Source organism: Oncorhynchus tshawytscha, linkage group LG29 (genome assembly GCF_018296145.1).
Source record: "Oncorhynchus tshawytscha isolate Ot180627B linkage group LG29, Otsh_v2.0, whole genome shotgun sequence".
NCBI classification, from domain to species: Eukaryota; Metazoa; Chordata; class Actinopteri; order Salmoniformes; family Salmonidae; genus Oncorhynchus; species Oncorhynchus tshawytscha.
In genome coordinates this window covers 32,754,173-32,775,650 of record NC_056457.1, presented here as the reverse complement: position 1 = coordinate 32,775,650, position 21,478 = coordinate 32,754,173, and the positions used below count along the sequence as shown (strand labels likewise).

At 42.6% G+C, this 21,478-nt stretch overlaps 1 pseudogene; it reads left to right on the top strand.

Annotated features, from left to right (window-relative positions):
• Positions 1 to 2,578: 2,578 nt before the first annotated feature.
• On the top strand, positions 2,579 to 21,401 carry LOC112227458 (annotated as a pseudogene).
• Positions 21,402 to 21,478: the final 77 nt, after the last annotated feature.

Below are 21,478 nucleotides of genomic sequence, written 5' to 3'. Positions count from 1 at the left end.
TGGAGAATGAAAGAGCCACTTTCATGGAGAAACCTTTTTTTTTTTTTAATCGTAAACCATACATTTTACGCTTAGTTATAGTGAAACACGTCAAGTCTCGTCTTCATTTTGACAGCTCGTTGCAATAGTGATTTTGGTCTTTCAGTAGTAAAAATCGAGCTATTTTGCCCCAAGTGGTTCAACTCTACCATTGAAATCGTGATGCCGCTACGTCATCTCAAGGGCGGGGTTCGGTATGCAATACACTCACTTGTCGATGTGCTGGTGTGTGGTCCCACCTCAAAGATGACTGTAAAAGCAGGTGACTGTACGGTTTATTTGACAATGGTTTTGGTTAGTGGAATGTGACTGTACGGTTTATTTGACAATGGTTTTGGTTAGTGGAATGTGCCTATATAAACTGAGTGTACAAAACATTAGGAACACATGCTCTTTCCATGACAGACTGACCAGGTGAAAACTATTATCCCTTATTGATGTCACTTGTTAATAAATCCACTTTATTCCGTGTAGATGAAAGGGTTAAATAAGGATTTTTTAAAAGCCTCCTTAGTGACCCTGACATTCAGTAGGCTACCCAATACCAATCTGTGAGTTCATTTGATCATTGGAAGAAAAAAAATACCTAAACACTGCAAATGAGGGTTGGATGGATTTGAGCCTCTAATCTTAATTTAAGGTGACGATTGCGTTTTTCTTCCCAACCAGAATACCGCAATAAATGTGAGTCCACATTTCAAAGATTTGGTTAGCGCTCCATCGGCGACTCGAACTGAAACCGCAAGTGGCAATAGAAGTAAGTATGCTTTAGTGAGTACGTTTACATGAACACAAATAATTAAAATATGATTAAATATTAAACTGATTTATGGCAGTAGGCAGCGTATGGAAATAGTCATTTAAACACCGTATCTTAATCGGTGTAAAGTCAAAAATCGAAGTAAGCATATGCTGATTAAAACACCTAGTTTTCTGAGCAATTTGTCTAATTATTAGGATATGTAAACAAACTCGGTCCTGGAGCCCCGCACGTTTTGCCCTAGAACTACACAGCTGAATCAAATCATCCAAGTTTGATAATGAGTTGGTTATTTGAATCCGCTGTGTAATGCTGCACGTTTTGATATTTTTTTGCCCTAACAATAATACACAGCTGATTTAGACTTTAAAAACAATCATCTAAATAGCCAATAACTGACGATACAATGGGATCCTAACTTTGAACAATTCACACAGTTTACTTCATTATAGAGAGCTCTGGGAGACATGTAATGCTACGTTCGTAACCAAGTGTGAATTTAACACATATATGACTGGGAAAAACTTGAACGTCCTTCCGACTGATAATTACTAGTTGGTAAACCCGCCACATTGCCCTAAAAAAGGAAATTGGACCGCTGAATTCAATGGTCACCGACTTGACAAAAGTGATCCGCTCCAACGCGCCCTCATGCTTTTGTTGTTCCGTTAAAAAAAGGAGTGAACTGTCTGAGGTGATGGGCGCTCTTCAACACACATGTCACACAGGCCTACAGCCGACTGACAGATCTACCAAGAACCTTGCATCATAAATAACTGCTCATTCTTATTTGTAGATCAGTCGGTCACAATTTACACATGATACATTACCGTTTTGATCCTCTCTACACAGTAGGCTATCATTGTAAATAAGAATTTGTTCTTAACTGACTTGCCCAGTTAAATGAAGGTTAAATAAATACAATTATCTTTTTAAACACAGCCATTTTTATGAGTTTAGTGTTGTCAGCACACGTCTGCCACCTGGTGGATTAAAAGGCTACTATGAACCAGGAAAAACTCAACCAATATTTCAACCGTTTTATTCTGCTCACTAGGTGTCATTCTCAGCCAATGCTGGCTAGACCAAGACCACGCTGTTATACAGCACATACTGTGGCTTCTTCTCCAATTCTTCTTCTTTTAGCTGAATGAAATGGGCATTAGACCTAAAGCATTGAGATCAGATCTACCACACCAATAAAAGTTCATTTTTCTTTCAATGTAGCCAATTCATACAACACTAATTTATTGTAGCCCTGCACAATGTAACTGAATAAAACAAATAATTTTGCATAATACATTTGAAATATATAGTTATATACCAGATAACAATGTTTTCTGAATCATTCACCATATAGGTCTGTATCAGGGTCTCCCATACTCGGTCCAGACCCCCCTCAAATAAGCAAAGCTTGATGATGAGTTGGATATATGAATGAGCTGTGTAGTGCTAGGGCAAAAACCAAAATGTACACCCAGGGGTTGCCCCAGGATCGTGTGTGGGAAATCCTGGGCTATTCGAGTGTAGGTTATATAGGCTACAATAATGTTTTTTGTTGTGGGGAAAATTCAACTATGCCTCTTTCACCGTCCATCCATATTGTTCAGTTTAAATAGACACTTAATGATACACCAGTTAGACGAGACCAATTGAGTCACGACACACCAAAACATAAGACACCTGATGTTAGGGGAGGGGATGGGACCCAAAACCTCTTCCTTCACAAGTCGCATAGACCAACCAATCACAAGTTGCCAACTGGGTCACGTGAGAAGAGGAGGAGGATATTCGTGCCCGGAGAGTGAACCGAGAGGCGGACGTTGGACAAAAATCACAATTTTGGGGAAGTTTAAGTAGCGGCTCAGACAGAGGCTTTAGGAAAGACGCATTGATTCTGTTGTGCATTTCAAGAGTAATCTACGATAGCGGGGATTTTACGAGGTGTATAATGTTTCAGGACCGCACAGCAGGTGAGTGGGCTAGGCTGCTCTAGCCTATTTGATGAAATAGTAACTGGCGGCGACTCTTAGATTGATTGAACCATCGCTCGTATATAGGCACCTAGAGAGGTGAAGAAGTGGATATTTCTATATAAAACGATGTGATTTTTGGTTAAATATTGGGGGGGGGGGAAAAATACAAAGGAAATGCATTTTATCTCCGCAATGGAATTACTTTTTGGCTGCATGATTCAGACGTTTCTGTACAGTTAGGTCAGATCTTTTGGATGAGGAGATCCAGGAGAATTGGAGTAAAATGTTGTCCGCATATAACCACAAAAGTGTTTATAATACATTGACGTGTTCATATTACCGTAATAACTCATACAAATAGATATAATGTTCCCTTTAACTACTGTAGCCTATCAACACATTGTAATCCTCCTACTGTTGTCATTTGTAAGGTGCTAGCTACAGCGTTAGAGTAATGTCAACAAAAATACGTTTTAAAAAAACGTTTAACATGCGTATTGAATAATAATAATTATAACTTTATTTGATTGTCAAAGATAATGTGGCTCACGAGTGGCACAGCGGTCTAAGGCTGTGCTAGAGGCGTCACTGCAGCCCCTGGTTCGAGTCCAGGCTGTATCACAACCGGCCGTGATTGGCCCAGCGTCGTCCGGGTTAGTGTTTTGCCGGGGTAGGCCGTCATTGTAAATAAGAATTTGTTCTTAACTGACTTTCCTAGTTAAATAAAGGTTGAATAAATACATTTTAATTGTGTTATGAACAAAACACTTTCCTTAGTTATATGATCATCTTTATGCGTTTTTTAAAATGTATTTTTATCTCAATACTGGACAGCTCGAAAATTACTTGGAGGGGCTAGTCCAATTTACTGGGGGGGGGGGGCTGGTCCAACTCAAAGTGTCATACAAATATTCACCCCCTCTCCTCAACTTTAAAAATATTTTCACATGACCCTCTTGTACTGTCAAATAAATCGAACACCCTCCCCCTCATAGAGTTAACTGAAAATGTTTATGACCACAAATAATAACTATCGACCCTGTGTTTGTAAACGTGGATAACAACTTTGCCACTTCAGCATTCTTTTGTGGCACAGTCGGTCCCACGTAGGGCTACGGGCCAGAATGTTGAGGCTTCGCTAACCACCACGGGCGAGCACATTCTCAGATGTAACATTTTGATGCCATATTTATAATTACAGTGTATTCTTAAAGTATTCAGACCCCTGACCTTTTTCCAGATTTTGCAACATTACAGCCTTATTCTCTAAAATGTATTAAATTATATTTTTTCCTCATCAATCATATGACCCACTGAAGAGATGAGTCTTCAGTAAAGACTTAAAGGTTGAGACCGAGTCTGCGTCTCTGACATGGGTAGGCAGACCATTCCATAAAAATGGAGCTCTATAGGAGAAAGCCCTGCCTCCAGCTGTTTGCTTAGAAATTCTAGGGACAATTAGGAGGCCTGCATCTTGTGACCGTAGCGTACGTGTAGGTATGTACAGCAGGACCAAATCAGAAAGATGGGTAGGAGCAAGCCCATGTAATGCTTTGTAGGTTAGCAGTAACACCTTGAAATCAGCCCTTGCCTTAACAGGAAGCCAGTGTAGGGAGGCTAGCACTGGAGTAATACGATCACATTTATTTTATTTTTTTTAGCACTAACTGAAGTTTAATTAGTGCTTTATCCGGGTAGCCGGAAAGTAGAGCATTGCAGTAGTCTAACCTAGAAGTAACAAAAGCATGGATACATTTTTCTGCATCATTTTAGGGCAGAAAGTTTCTGATTTTTGCAATGTTACGTACATGGGGAAAAAAGCAGTAGCGTGATGTTAAGACGATGCTAAGGAGAGCTGCTAGCTAGGCCTGCATTGGTTTGTATTCCCTTCTTCTTCCACCCAAATTAAACAGGGCCACTCTCAAAAACGTATTATGCCTCCATACCCCAGACAGACAGACAGACAGACACAGGGCCTAGACATCTCCATTGTTAGGCAGAGAGGCGAGAGACCTCCTGGTCTCTAGACATCTCCATTGTTAGGCAGAGAGGCGAGAGACCTCCTGGTCTCTAGACATCTCCATTGTTAGGCAGAGAGGAGAGAGACCTCCTGGTCTCTAGACATCTCCATTGTTAGGCAGAGAGGAAGGAGAGGAGAGAGACCTCCTGGTCTCTAGACATCTCCATTGTTAGGCAGAGAGGAGAGAGACCTCCTGGTCTCTAGACATCTCCATTGTTAGGCAGAGAGGAGAGAGACCTCCTGGTCTCTAGACATCTCCATTGTTAGGCAGAGAGGAGAGAGACCTCCTGGTCTCTAGACATCTCCATTGTTAGGCAGAGAGGAGAGAGACCTCCTGGTCTCTAGACATCTCCATTGTTAGGCAGAGAGGAGAGAGACCTCCTGGTCTCTAGACATCTCCATTGTTAGGCAGAGAGGAGAGAGACCTCCTGGTCTCTAGACATCTCCATTGTTAGGCAGAGAGGAGAGAGACCTCCTGGTCTCTAGACATCTCCATTGTTAGGCAGAGAGGAGAGAGACCTCCTGGTCTCTAGACATCTCCATTGTTAGGCAGAGAGGAGAGAGACCTCCTGGTCTCTAGACATCTCCATTGTTAGGCAGAGAGGAGAGAGACCTCCTGGTCTCTAGACATCTCCATTGTTAGGCAGAGAGGAAGGAGACCTCCTGGTCTCTAGACATCTCCATTGTTAGGCAGAGAGGAGAGAGACCTTCTGGTCTCTAGACATCTCCATTGTTAGGCAGAGAGGAGAGAGGACGTCGACAGCCTGGGGGAATGGCGTCACTGGGATTACATACCAAGGGCCCTTAGGGAGCTCCAATAGAACTTTGTTCAAAAGTAGTCTACTATATAGGGAATAGGGTGCCATAGGGTTCTGGTCTAAAGTAGTGCACTATAAAGGGAATAGGGTGCCATAGGGCTCTGGTCTAAAGTAGTCTACTATATAGGGAATAGGGTGCCATAGGGCTCTGGTCTAAAGTAGTGCACTATATAGGGAATAGGGTGCCATAGGGCTCTGGTCTAAAGTAGTGCACTATATAGGGAACAGGGTGCCGTTTCAGACCCGGCCCGTTTAGTTGGACAGCGCTGCCTGCTCTGATCCTGGTTTATTTTCTCTCCTCCCCAGTGTAACTGGGACAGGAAGTTTATTGTGGAGATTGATTATAGACCTATTTACATTGGACTTTTTCCCCTTCTCTTTTTCTGTCATCACAAGGCAGGACACTATGTGCCTTTCCAGATTACACTTCAGTCAAATCTCTACTCTTTTGGTAAAATCTCGTCTGTTTCAGTTAAATCTTTGCAGTTTCAGTCAAATATATACTGATTTAGTAAAATCTCTGCTTTTTCAGTCATTTCAGGCCTAACTACTCTGATGAAGTGTTTTAGGGATAAATGACCGTTGGTTTCTCCTGACTCATGTTATATAGACTCTCAATTTGTATTGCAACATATTTGGGTAATGATGACTTTCATGTTCGTGTTTGATATATACTGAACAAAAATATAAATGCAACTAAATGTAAAATCTTGGTCCCATGTTTCATGAGCTGAAATAAAATATTTTTTGTAAATAATTAGAAAAACCTTATTTCTCTCATGTTGTGCACGAATGGCTTTACTTCCCTGTTAGTGAGTATTTCTCCTTTGCCAAGATAATCCATCCACCTGACAGGTGTGGAATATCAAGAAGCTGATTAAGCAGCATGATCGTTACACAGGTGCACCTTGTGCTGGGGAAATTTAAATGCCCCTCTAAAATGTGCAGTTTTGTCACACAACGTAATGCCTCAGATGTCTCAAGTTTTGAGGGAGCGTGCAATTGGCATGCTGACTGCAGGAATGGCCACCAGAGCTGTTGCCAGAGAATTTAATGTTCATTTGTCTACCATAAGCTGCCTCCAACATAATTTTAGAGAATATGGCTGTACTAAAATAGAAATTGGTCCTGCCTCTCGCATCTCCTCATTGGTTTTTAGGAGCATACACCGACGTACCATCTCCTCATTGGTTTTTAGGAGCATACACCGACGTGCCATCTCCTCATTGGTTATACCCATGTGGGTGACTGAAAGGTGAACTTAGGTCCACGCTCGAGTCGGTTGTAGTAATGCTTTAAAGTTGGTTACCAACCGGCATATTAAGTCCAAATAAGAAAAAGAAGCCTGAAGGAAGGAGGAGAGATGATGAGAAACAAATCTGGTTTACCGTTTTATCTGTGGATTAATTGTCTGAGTAGAGGACCTTGTGCATTTCAGGTAAAATAACAACCCAATGTTTATATACCAGGACAAATTATCTAGCAACAGCAAGCTAGCTAGCTAAATTCCCATAAATGTTGAATGCTTTTTGACCTGCCCCCATATTGATATAATTGGTTCAGAGTTTTGATATTTCAACCCACGTGTCCTGATCGCTTCTGTTGTGGGTGAATAAAATCAACTTGCGTGCGATGGCCCACGCGGACGGATGCGTGCATTTTGGTCAGCATGTGAGACGAGAGCTGATGAAACTGATGAATCTTTCAGTCTGTAATAAATCCCTTTTGTGGGGTAAAACGGGTGTCTCCACTCATCGCTGCGCCCCTGCCCAGTCATATGAAATCCATAGATTAGGACCTAATTTATTTTAATTGACTGATTTACCCTATATGAACTGTAAAATCATTGAACTGTAAAATCATGTTGCGTTTTATTTTTGTTCAGTATAAATGCATTTTTTTAATGTACATTTAACATCCGGAACATTCTGTAGACAGAATTTCACAGTTATTTAGTTTCACAGCTAAAACGTTCTTTATCCCTTTTGACAGGTGTTTGTGACCTTTTGAAGTGTTGAAGTTCCACTCACCATTTTCTTTTAAAAGAAAATGGTGGGTGGACCTTCAACACGACAAAAGGTAAATTTAGTTTCTAATAGATTGACCATATGGTTCAAGTGAAAATAGCCTAATTAATGAAAGAAGCATCTAATCAACAATGGTATTATTTTCAATTAACTCCAACTCTTCCAGCTATTTACAGCCACCATTTTGACATCAAATATTGACAACAAATACACAAATTCACGTAATTAAATAAATATATAAAGGACATTTCATGCTGAAACCCTCATATTGAACTTGTCTACTAGACTGCAGCCAGACTTATTTGACATTCCTTTTGCCTCATCCCTCTCAGCCATAACATTTTTCAATTTCTCATCAATCCACAGGGATTTAACATTTTTTTTACAGTCATTTACATAATGGGTGCATCCTTATCAGTAACTGGGATAAGCCATGTCATAAATGTATCAAGTGCAATGTCTGTTTGCTCCTCATTACAAACCACAGACCAACAAATATTGTTTACATCAACAACATAGGAATCCCTACAAACTTCTTGTATGACCTCTTATACACTATATTAGGCCCAGTGTTTGGAACTTTGGTTCTCCAAGATATGGCTGCTATATTGTGATCACTACATCCAATGGATTTGGATACTGCTGTAAAGCTAATTTCTGCAGCATTAGTAAAGATGTTATCAATATATGTTGATGATTTAATTCCTGTGCTGTTTGTAACTACCCTGGTAGGTTGAGTGATAACCTGATCCAGGTTACAGGAACTGGTTACAGTTTGAAGCTTTTTCTTGAGTGGGACAGCTTGATGAAATCCAGTCAATATTTAAATCACCCACAAAATATACCTCTATTTTGATATCACATACATTATGAAGAATTTCACACGTTATCCAGATACTGACTGTTAGCACTTGGTGGTCTATAGCAGCTTCCCACAATAATGGGATTTAGGTGAGGCAGATGAACCTGTAGCCATATTACTTCAACTGTATTTAACCTTGAGATCCCCTCTAAGCTTTACATGAATGTGGTTCTGAATATAAACAGCAACACTTACACCACTGGCATTTGTCTTTTCTGTAGATGTTACAACCTTGTATTGCTACCACTATATCATCAAAGGTATTGTCTAGGTGAGTTTCAGAGAAAATACGAGTCATCTGTTACTAGCAAGTTATTCACGTCATGAACCTTGTTTCTTAAGCTACATATGTTAACGTAGGCTTTTTTTTGCATGCTTGCTTGTTTTCGTTGCTTTTCTGGGAAGCTTAGCTGAAGCGGATATTCTCATGTTATTTCTGTTAGTACCGTCCAGGAGAGCTGCACACAGTGTCATTGGTTTTGAGACTCTGATTGGTTAACGATGATCCAATCGCTGATGCCTTAGTTTTGTACAACACCCCTCATTTTGACTTCATCACAAACAACTTCAATGATGTCAGACTGAAGTATGTAGCTAACATAGAACAGCAGAAGAATTCAGTTTGAGTCGTCAGGCAAATATTAAACACCAATAGTATTCACTAAGTTGATGGTTTATATTTAGGATAATGTTTTACAGCTTTGTCATTCTATTTTGTATTTAAACAAATAATCTTCATATATTTTACACATGATAAAGCCACATAGAGGGCCAGAGATTATTTCAGACACCTGAGATAATCTGAAGTACTCAAAAGGTCCACTAGATGTTTTGTGAGAATTTACATAAAATCTTTGAATGATACCAACATTCTGGTAGTTTACTGGTAAACATAGAAGGTTTCCAGTAATATCCTTATCTGTGAGAGAGAGATCCAGTCAAAAGGACACACCTACACATACAAGGGTTTGTTGTTTATTTTTATACATTGTAGAATAATAGTGAAAACATCAAAACTATGGAATCATGTAGTAACCAAAAAAGTGTTTACATTTTTTTTTCTAAGTAGCCACCCTTTGCCTTGATGACAGCTTTGCACACTCATTCTCTCAACTAGCTTCATGAGGAAGGGTTTTTACAACACTCTTGAAGGAGTTTCCACATATGCTGAGCACGTGTTTGCTGCTTTTCCTTCACTCTGTGGTCCAACTCATCCCAAACCATCTCAATTGGGTTGAGGTCGGGTGATTTTGGAGGCCAGGTCATCTGATGCAGCACTCCATCACTCTCCTTCTTGGTCAAATAGCCCTTACACAGCCTGGAGGTGTGTTGGGTCATTGTCCTGTTGAAAATCAAATGATAGTCCCACTAAGCATAAACCAGATGGGATGGTGTATCGCTGCAGAATGATGCGGTAGCCATACTGGTTAAGTGTGCCTTAAATTCTAAAAAAAATCACTGACAGTGTCACCAGTAAAGCACCCCCACAACATTACACCTCCTCCTCCATGCTTCACGGTGGGAACCACATATACGGAGATCATCCGTTCACCTACTCTGCATCTCACAAAGACACGGTGGTTGGAACCAAAAATCTCCAATTTGGACTCATCAACCAAAGGACAGATTTCCACTGGTCCATTGCTCGTGTTTCTTAGCCCAATCAAGTCTCTTCTTCTTATTGGTGTACATTAGTAGTAGTTTCTTTGCACCAAGTCAACCATGAAGGCCTGATTCACACAGTCTCCTCTGAACAGTTGATGTTGAGATGTGTCTGTTACTTGAACTCTGAAGCATTTATTTTGCCTTTAATTTCTGAGGCGGGTAACGCTAATGAACTTATCCTCTGGAGCAGAAGCAACTCTGGGTCTTCCTTTCCAGTGGCGGTCCTCATGAGAGCCAGTTTCATCATCGTGTTTGATGGTTTTTGCGACTGCACTTGAAGAAACTTAAAGTACTTGACATTTTCCGGATTGACTAACCTTCATGCCTTAAGGTAATGATGGACTGTCGTTTATCTTTGCTTATTTGAGCTGTTTTTGCCATAATATGGACTTGGTCTTTTACCAAATAGGGCTATCTTCTGTATACCAGCCCTACCTTGTCACAGCACAACTGATTTTAAGAATGAAAGAAATTCCACAAGGCACACCTGTTAATTTAAATATATTCCAGATGACTACCTCATGAAGCTGGTTGAGAGAATGCCAAGAGTGCAAAGCTCTCTTGACTGAAACTCAAATCAAAGTTGTTTTTTGCTTTCTTTTGCTGATGCCACAGATATAAAAATAGGCCCAAGATGGATGTTCTTAACTCCACCTATTTTATCGCTTCCTTTCGTGAGTGGTTGTTCTAGACTCTGGTGTCATGGTGTAGTGTGACAAAGACAGTGGATGACAGAGATGCTTTGTTCTTGGTTGGTTTTACCTCCCAATCCTTCCCCCGGATCAGAAGCAGCGACAGGGAGGGGGAAGCAGAGGTTAAATATAGACCTATATCCTATAGACGGCTCATATGCCCATCCTTATAGCAGGGCCCATTGATTAGTATTACATCCTTTGATTATTAGTACGCCATTATCAATTTCCACATGAATGCGAATGGACATGTTGATTGGGCTGTTGATTTCATGTTAATGGGATTCATCAATTTGCTCTTTCAGCTATGGAATTGGGCAATCATGTATGTAAATGGTGTGGATCCATCCATGTGAGCTCATGTTTATTGATTACAGTACTCTCACCAGACACTAGATATCCTCTATGTTTAAAGTCTATGATGTGAGATGTCAGGTTAACTCTTCCCTATCTCTCCCTCCTTCCAGGATGCCTCTCGCCAAGCGGTCGTTGAGCAGCACCCACGGTTCCCACAGTAACCTGTGTCAGATGTCCGCCTCCTCTGGAGACTTCCTGGAGACCGACGAGGTGGACAGCCCGGTTCGCACACGGCCAGCCAACAGCAGCACCGACATCCAAGGTAGCCTAGTTTTGTGACGAGGGTGACCTGGTCGTTTACAGAGAAATACATAGAGGTTTCTGATGTCGTTGGATTCTGTGATTCAGGTTAAAAGGGAAAACCTCAGCAATCCTTTTAGATCACAATAGACTACAGCTAATTATCTCCTTTGATCACATTGAGTAAGCAACATGGCATTCTACTTTTCTTAAGCATGCAGATGGGGTTTTGGTCTGGCCTAGATGGTATCTGTTGATCTGACAAATGCTCGGTTCTCAGGGCCTGATGACTTTGTTTTCATAGAGGTGAAAAGGCTGCGTTGTGTGTGTGTGTGGAAGCATCCAGATTGATCAGGTGCTTTGAGATTTATCCCTGTCCTCATATGACTGTTTGTCATTCAGGGAAACAGACACACCATCACACTCATCCCAGCTCTGTCACATCAGCTCCTTCGGATATAAAGTAGGTTGTTTTTTTTTGGACAAAAATCAAAATATGTCCATTTGTAATTTTTCCCCAAGGTTGGCGTAATAACACGTTCAACTACTTAAGACATTGGCTCGTATCTAAGTTGTAGATTTAGAGAAAATGAACAACCTAAGGTATCATTTTTTCCCTTCTCTTTTTGATTTTCCAAACCCCAAAACCTGGCCTGTTTGATCTGTGTCTGTTAAAGGAATTTTTATCAATAATGACTAATTATGTATACATTTCAATCAGGACTGACTAATCACAATACTATTATGTTACTGTGTATGTACTAATCAGAATAATATTATGGTACTGTATATGTATGAATTTTCTTTTTAATCCTAGTACTGAATATAATGTGTGTAAATATAATCAAGAATTAGAACAATGACTGTCTGTTCCTTGGTAGAAATTAATGAACTATATCTCCAGACTGGCTAGAATGCTTATCTACACAGGATGACCTTGGCTTTAGGCGAGGAGGGAAGGGAAGGCTTGAGAACTATAGAGCCTTTCTACCAGTGTCAAGAAGAGACGGAACATTTAGAAAACGCTGACGTCATTTTCAGTTTATAACCTGTGGTAAAATGTGTAAGGAGCAGTGCTCTCGTGAATAAAGGCTGCTTTTTGACTTTAAGACTGAGCTCTGTCCATTTTATACGAATAAGGGTCATACATATCCTTATGAATTGAGTGTTTGATTTTAATTGGGTATTAAAACAGAGGAATTTAATTCCTGCAACAGTGTCCCAGAGGTTTTGCGATGTTGTGCCTCTGGGTTTAGAAACTCTCTAACTCGACAAGTCGTTTTTTTGTTTTTTTTTGTAGGTATAATTTCACCATGTGGAAGAGTTCAATTACTATCTCAGTTTGGTAATCTCTTGTCTATTTCATTATCCAGGTCGCCTAAAATGCATTGAAAAGAAAATCACAGTTTGAATGTTAAATTCATGCTTTCATAATCAACCGATTCATGATAAATCTTTGTATTCATTTGTAAAGAGATCTTTGGAATGGTATTGTTCTTTTGTGATTCTCAAGTGTTTCAATGTGAACCACTTGGAACTAAATGAATGTGCTCCTCTTTCCCACGTGACCCACTCATTATGCTATCTAGGAAACAATTAGCTATCTAGTCCAGTCTATGGTTACTTTAGTTGGTTACTGAATTTCAATGACAGAATTTGAATAAAATGAATTACTAGTCTATTATTGTTTTTTCAAATGTTTTTTTATTTAAATATAAAATAAACATGCATTTAAAAAAAAAAACTCAAACAAATCCAAGTTCAGTATTCTACCATTGGATCAGTACTTATACATGTGTAATTCTGCCTTCTGACAGTAACAAATTACATGACTATTCCCTTTTGTTTGTTCCAGCTCTGAGGTTCCAGGGCCCGTTCTGAGCCTGGGGAACGGGTAGTCAGGGCGGGGGGGGATGTGCAGTGACTCAGAGAGCACCGGAGGCAGCAGTGAGTCCCAATCCATGGCTTGCCCCACCGCCAGCCCAGGTAAGGCCTTGTCTTCCCACCCTTCCTACCCCAGATCCCTATCTCCACACAACCTACACTACACTAGCCTGTTAGTCAAGGCTAGTCAAGTTCTTCCACACAGATCTCGACAAATCATTTCCGTATGGACCTCACTTTGTGCACGGGGGGCATTGTCATGATGAAACAGGAAAGGGCCTTCTCCAAACTGTTGCCACAAAGTTGGAAGCACAGAATCATCTAGAATGCCTTTGTATGTTTTAGCGTTAAGATTTCCCTTCACTGGAATTAAGGGGCCTAGCCCAAACCATGAAAAACAGCCCCAGGCCATTATTCCTCCTCCACCAAACATACCTGGGGCAGGTAGCACCCTCCTAGACATGACACAGACAGACAGACAGACAGACAGACAGACAGACAGACAGACAGACAGACAGACAGACAGACAGACAGACAGACAGACAGACAGACAGACAGACAGACAGACAGACAGACAGACAGACAGACAGACAGACAGACAGACAGACAGACAGACGGATAACAGCCACCCTCCTAGACGTGACACAGGCATACAGACTCCTAGATGTGATACAGCAGACAGACAGCAGAATAACAGCCACCCTCTTAGACGTTACACAGACAGACAGCAGAATAACAGCCACCCTCTTAGACGTTACACAGACAGACAGACAGATGGACGGATAGCAGGATAGCAGCCACCCTTCTAGACGTGAGACAGACAGACAGACAGACAGAGACATTTGTAGGAGCATGCCTGACATTTTCTGGAGTGTTGTGTTATTCTGGTCGGTGTTCAACCATGTGTTGTATTCTGTGGATTATGTAACATGCTGATTTCTGTTTGGTTTTCATTACGTGTTATGATAGGTTTCCTTTAAATTACTTATAGTGTTACCATTACTCTCATGCTGTTATCATACACAACTAGAAATTCCTGAGTGAGGTGTTTTAATTAACTAGTTTACAATGAACTTAATTGGATTGATCCATCTGACTCGTTAGAACCTTTGTACGCATACAAATCAAGAATGCAAACACTCATTCCAATCAATCTAGCCAGTCGGTTCATTCCATTATTCCCAAAGTGCCCCAATGTCTCGAGAAATGTGCCCTGTCACTGAGATGGGCCTCTTGTCCAGGCCATTATCAGAACGATAAGGGAATCAAGCAGAGGGATTAATCAGTGAATGGAGGTATGAATTGCCCAGAACATCTTGTGAGTGGTCCCTTGCTGGACTCCGGACCACTTGCCATTGGTGGGCACAGGGGTGCCACGCCCCTCAATCTCAACCATGTCTTATAATAAGTGGACTCTTTGTCAGTCAGTCGGTTCATAATCAAGGCCTGAAGCTATGGCTAGAAAGTAGCAGACACTCTGAGATAACCTCCCAAACCAAGGATCTAGTACTATTACTAGACCAGGCCTCAGTTAGACAGGCGACAGTAGTAGTGAGTAGCTAGACCGTACTATTGACAAGATGCCATGAGGATCTTTTGTGTGTTCACTGCCTCCTGCTCAGGGGACTTCAACATGAGATTACGCAGAACCATTTCCACGGGGACCATGTCGTCAGCGGATGACCTGGATGAGAGAGAGCCACCCTCAGACAACGGTGAGTCAGATAGTTCATTCATTTGATAATGGCGCTAAACGTTTGCTTTGGAAAAGTATGTTGTCACACTTTTCATGTCAAAGTTTTGGGAATTTGAATTTGAGTTCAGAGAAGATGAGTGAGTGTGTGAGTGTGGTAAAACGGTTGGTCATACTTGAATTGTCCTAAGAGTATAGTGTAACAGTTCAGAATGTGTAATAACAGTCTGTTGGAGAGGTGATCTCTTCACCGGCAATGCAAAAGTAGCCTAGCGGCTAGAGCATTAGACCAGCAACCTAAATATTTCTATCTGGAATCTCAGAGCCGACAAGGTGACAGAGAACTGTCTATGTGCCCTTGAGCTGAGGCACTTAACCCTAATTGCTCCAGGGTTGCCATTGATAATGGCTGACACTGGCTGTGACCCCCAGTCCCAGGGGGGTGTTGGTATATGTAAAAAAAAAAAATGTAATTGGAAAAAAGACAAATATAAACACCCCAAAAAAGTATTATTAGAGGTACACTGACTGAGCAAAACAAGGTTTGGAATGACAGCAGAACATACACATGACCAAAAGTATGTGGACACCTGCACGTCAAACATCTCCTTCCAAAATCATGGGCATTAATATGGAGTTGGTCCTCCCCTTTACTGCTATAACAGCCTCCACTCTTCTGGAAAGGCTTTCCACTAGATTTTGGAACATTTTTGCAGGGACTTGCTTCCATTCAACCACAAGAACATTCGTGAGGTCGGGCACTGATGTTGGGCGATGAGGCCTGGCTCTCGGTCTGTGTTCCAATTCATCCCAAAAGAGTGTGATGGAGTTGAGGTCAGGGCTCTGTGCAGGCCAGTCAAGTTCTTCCACACACCGATCTCGACAAACCATTTCTATATGGACCTCGCTTTGTGCTCGGGGGAATTGTCAAGAAACAGGGAAGGGCCTTCCGCAAACTGTTGCCACAAAGTTGGAAGCACAGAATCATCTAGAATGTTATTGTATGCTGTATGGTTAAGATATCCCTTCACTGGAACTAAGGCGGCCGAGCTTTACACCACTCCAGCTGAAGCTTAGCATTGCGCATGGTGATCTTGGGCTTGTGTGCGGCTGTTCGGCCATGGAAACCCATTTCCTGAAGCTCCCGACAAACAGTTCTTGTGCTGACGTTGCTGCCAGAGGCAGTTTGGGACTTGGTAGTGAGTGTTGCAACCGAGGACAGACACATTTTTTTCTACGCGCTTCAACACTCGGCAGTCCTGTTCTGTGAGCTTGTGTGGCCTACCACTAAGCGGCTGAGCCGTTGTTGCTCCTAGACGTTTCCACTTCACGATAACAGCACTTACAGTTGATCGAGGCAGCCCTAGCAGGGAAGAAATTTGACAAACTGACTTCTTGGAAAGGTGGCATCCTATGATGGTGCCACGTTGAAAGTCACTCAGCTCTTCAGTAAGGCCAATTTACTGCCAGTGTTTGTCTATGGAGATTGCATGGCGGAGTGCTCGATTTTATACACCTGTCAGAAACTGGTGTGGCAGAAATGGAAAAATCCACTAATTTGAAGGGGTGTGTGTGTGTGTGTGTGTGTGTGTGTGTGTGTCTATGTTTCGCCTCCCCAGGTCTGGATGAGATGGTGAAAGAGACGGCCAGTTCCCCGGGTCCGTTCCATGACATCCAGATGTCCAAGGCAGCCCAGACACACAAGCTGAGGAAGCTAAGGGCCCTGTCCAAGTGCAGAGAGTGTGATAGTCTGGTGGTCTTCTATGGGGCTGAGTATGAGAAGGCGAGTGCTCTGTCCATATACTGGTTCTCAATCTGTGATTACCCCTGGAAGTACCTGGCCTAATCACAGTGGGGGATGGAAGTCTCTGGCGTATCCACAGTGGGGAGGTGGAAGTACCTGGCCTATCCACAGTGGGGGGTGGAAGTACCTGGCCTATCCACAGTGGGGGGGGGGTGGAAGTACCTGGCCTATCCACAGTGGGGGGATGGAAGGACCTGGCCTATCCACAGGGGGATGGAAGTACCTGGCCTATCCACAGGGGGATGGAAGTACCTGGCCTATCCACAGGGGGATGGAAGTACCTGGCCTATCCACAGGGGGATGGAAGTACCTGGCCTATCCACAGGGGGATGGAAGGACCTGGCCTATCCACAGGGGGATGGAAGGACCTGGCCTATCCACAGGGGGATGGAAGGACCTGGCCTATCCACAGGGGGATGGAAGGACCTGGCCTATCCACAGGGGGATGGAAGGACCTGGCCTATCCACAGGCGGGATGGAAGGACCTGGCCTATCAGCAGTGGGGAATTGGAAAGACTTGGGTGTACGGTAGGGAAAGTGATTGGGAGGACATTGGGGGGGGGCAGGCAATGGAAATAGTCTGGGAGGCCATTTGACTAGATGTTCAACAGTCTTATGGATTGGGGGTAGGATATGTTTGGAAGCCTTTTGAACCTAGACTTGGCGCTCCGGTATCACTTGCCGTGCGGTAGCAGAGAGAACAGTCTATGACTAGAGTGGCTGGAGTCTTTGACAATTTTTGACAATTTTTACGGCTTTCCTCCTTACCGATTCTGCGTTTGGTTCATGATTGTCTCTCATGAGACACTGTAGACACGGAAGTCTATTTCATTTCCTAGAAATCCCTAGAATAAATCTTAAGATTAATCTGTAATGAATTGTGATGTTGCTGCTGGGCAGGTCTGTCTGTTCATTTACCTGTTGTGACACACTGAGGTTCCAAACTCCATTTTTAGACGAGACTGAATTTATGACCAAAATGACGCTATTTACACTTTGTAGACAATGTTGACACTAGAATCAAATGTTTCTCACTCATATCGATGCCACAGGCCATTTTCAGAGGGTATTCGTTACCTTTTAAAGGCATTCGCTCTGTAAAACACACATCCCTTCAAAGTAACTACAAAAACCTGCAACAGTAGTAACAACGACCAGAAGTCCACCTCCTCATTTCATCCTTCCTCTCCCCTGTAGGGTGACCGAGCAGGCGGAGGAGAACAAGATGACAGCCAGCAACCTTGGCATCATCTTCGGCCCCACGCTCATCAAACCCAGACAGACGGACTCCGAGTTGTCCCTGTCCTCCCTGGTGGACTATCCCTACCAGGCACTCATCGTGGAGCTCCTCATCAGACACTATCAGATGATCTTTGATGCCCCCGTCAGCCCCCTGCCTCAGGGCCCCCCAGGCCCCTCTGAGGAGAGCTTCTCCCTAGAGGATCAGGACCCATACCCCCGCTTCACCACTCAAGAGAAGCAGCTCAGCAGACAGTCTCTTGTAGACATCAAGGAGGTGAGTGAGTGAGAAATATGATTAACTTGTGTTATGGATCTAGCTTCTACTGACTAGAACAGCAGTGATGATGACTCTTTTTTTTTTTTCTCTTGCTCTCTCTCTTTGTCTCTCTTTTTTTGTGTTTTTCTCTCTGTTCCTCTGTTTCCTTGTTCCATCGTTCATCGTAGCAGAGCTGTAAAGTCTTTAAGTGTCATTATTCTATAGTATCCTCCACCCATGCAATGAAGGGGATCAGAGATGGGAACCCCACGTCTGATAGGAGGGACTCTACCCCTGGTCAGTATTACTCCACTATAGCCGAACAATAGTACACTGTGTACACTGTTCACATCCTGCAATTTTATTCTGATTCATCCTCTCTGTCCTCTGTAGTAGTAGACGAAGTCCCTGAGGTCCAGAGATCAGGAGGAGAGAGGGGGGAAACGAGCTTGATCCAGGCACCACCTCCCGGGTCCATCTCTGCCACCCCCGCTCCAAGCTGGTCTCCTTGCCTGTCAGCATGCCCGCCGAACGCCTCCTGAACCCGGCCCGAGGCGTGGACGAGACGAACGCCAGGAACACCGCTGATCAAGACAACGGTACCGGGAGCGCCAGGATCGTTACGCAGGACCAGTCGATCGAGGAGGTGTCGGAAGATGAGAAGCCAAAGTCGAGGGTGACCAGCCACTACCGGAACATGGACACAGGAACGCTACGCAGGACCTGGGACAGGCAGTACAAACCTTATGACATCACCCCCAGGACAGCTAAGATCAACCTGCCTATAGCAGACAAGGAGGAGGCCTCGACCAGAAGCCTTTCCACCTTCCTTCGGGAGGGGTGGCTACACCATCGCAGTGTGGCCGGGCAGGACTCTGAGAAGGGAGAAGAACGTGTGGGAGTACATCCAAGTGCCCACTGTATTCAGACCCCCCCCGCACTCTTCTACAAACCCCCACGGGGAGCATGGCCAATACGCTAGGTGACGCAGGGCTAAAGAAGCACGCCACAGTAGCTAACAGCACTGAGGAGGAGGAGGAAGATGATGAGGAAGAGGAGATGGGTCTGGAGGTCACTGTGGATGAGGACACTGTGGATGAGTACTGTGAGGCTCCGCAGCAGGCTGTAGGCCCCTCTGTCCCAGTCCCCCAGCTCCAGTCCTGAAGACTTCAGTCAGCAGGCCAAGCCTGTGTACCAGAGACTACGGCCCAGAAGCTTACAGGACTTGGGGCACCGCAAGGCCCATTTTGTGTGACCGTCTTTATCTCCATCACTCACTGGACGTCGTTACAATTCATTAAGTCATCTTTCTTCTATGACTTGAATTGAAATGTTCATATCTGTATAATATGTGCCATATTGTATAAGAAAACAACACTAAATAATTTCATGATCTGTGAAATTAAATTCCCATGTAGGTGTAATATATTCCTTGTTGTCTGTTTTGGAGACCCTTGTTGTGTGTTTTGGAGACCCTTGTTGTATGTTTTGGAGACCCTTGTTGTATGTTTTGGAGACCCTTGTTGTCTGTTTTGGAGACCCTTGTTGTCTGTTTTGGAGACCCTTGTTGTCTGTTTTGGAGACCCTTGTTGTCTGTTTTGGAGACCCTTGTTGTCTGTTTTGGAGACCCTTGTTGTCTGTTTTGGAGACCCTTGTTGTCTGTTTTGGAGACCCTTGTTGTGTGTTTTGGAGACCCTTGTTGTGTGTTTTTAGAGACCCTTGTGTCTGTTTTTAGAGACCCTTGTGTCTGTTTTTAGAGACCCTTGTGTCTGTTTTTAGAGACCCTTGTCTGTTTTAGAGTTCCGCAGTTGGTGCTGGAAGAAACTGTTGTACTGCAGGTCTCCAAAATGAAGACCGGATGCACTTAGTTAACTACACAACAATGCATGTTTGTAAGTTACTGTTGTAGGTTTCTCTGCAAAATGTCTGTATAAAGAAAGCCATAGAATCAAAACATGCTTCTCGTAACAAATGTTTTATACATGCCATTTTTTTTACAATTCTTTTCTCTTTTTTAAACTGTGAAATTACTTTTACTCATAAAGACAGCTGTGTCGTTACAGAAAAAGAGTGTCCCTTTGAAATTGTGCACCAATGTGGAATTGTAAAAGCCTGTTATATTAAATTAAGTGTCATTTTAATATATGACCACATGGATAATTCAATCAATCTTAGACTTGCTAAAGTGAGAGAGAAAAATCTGAATTGTCCCTCCGTTCACCCTCTGGGACTTCTAGCAAGATGTTAACCCACTTAACCCCCCCCCCAAAATGTCTCCTCGTTTTCACCGTCCTTGTAAAGCCATAGTTATTTTTGTTGCTTTGAAGATCATTATTTACATTGAGCTCCAAAAGTATTGGGCCAGTGACAAGTATGTTGTTTTTGGCTCTGTACTTCAACACTTTGGATTTGAAATGATACAATGACGTTGAGGTTAAAGTGCCGGCTGTCAGCTTTAATTTGAGTTTATTTTCATCCATATCGGGTGAACCGTTTAGAAAGTACAGCACGTTTTGTACATAGTCCCTCCCCGTTTTAGGGGACTAAACATATTGGGACAAATTCACTTCTGTGTATTAAAGTAGTCAAAAGCGTAGTATTTGATCCCATAGTCCTAGTACACAATGATTACATCAAGCTTGCCACTCTACACACTTATTGGATACATTTTCTGTTTGTTTTGGTTGTGTTTCAGATTATTTTGTGCCCAATAGAAATTAATGGTAAATCATTTTTTTGTGTATAGAATATGTTTCCAAACAGTTCTACATTCATGTGGATGCTACCATTATTACGGATAGTCCCGAATGAAACATGAATAATGATGACTAAGACAGTGACAGACATTAATATCATACCCCCAAAGGTCATGCTAACCTCTCACTATTATAATAGCAGGGGAGGTTAGCATTTTTTGGGGGGGTGTATGATATTTATGCCTCTAACTTTCTCACAACAAGTGTGCCACTGCTTCTGGAGCTCACTGTATTTCATGTGATGAGCGATTCATTTACATCTGTCCCTCATTGGGTCGACCCTGTTACGTGAAATAAACACTCATTTGAATATGGTGAAACTATTCCTTTTAAAATATTGAACATGCTGATTAGACCGGGCACAAACATGTTGATTTTGTTTGTCAA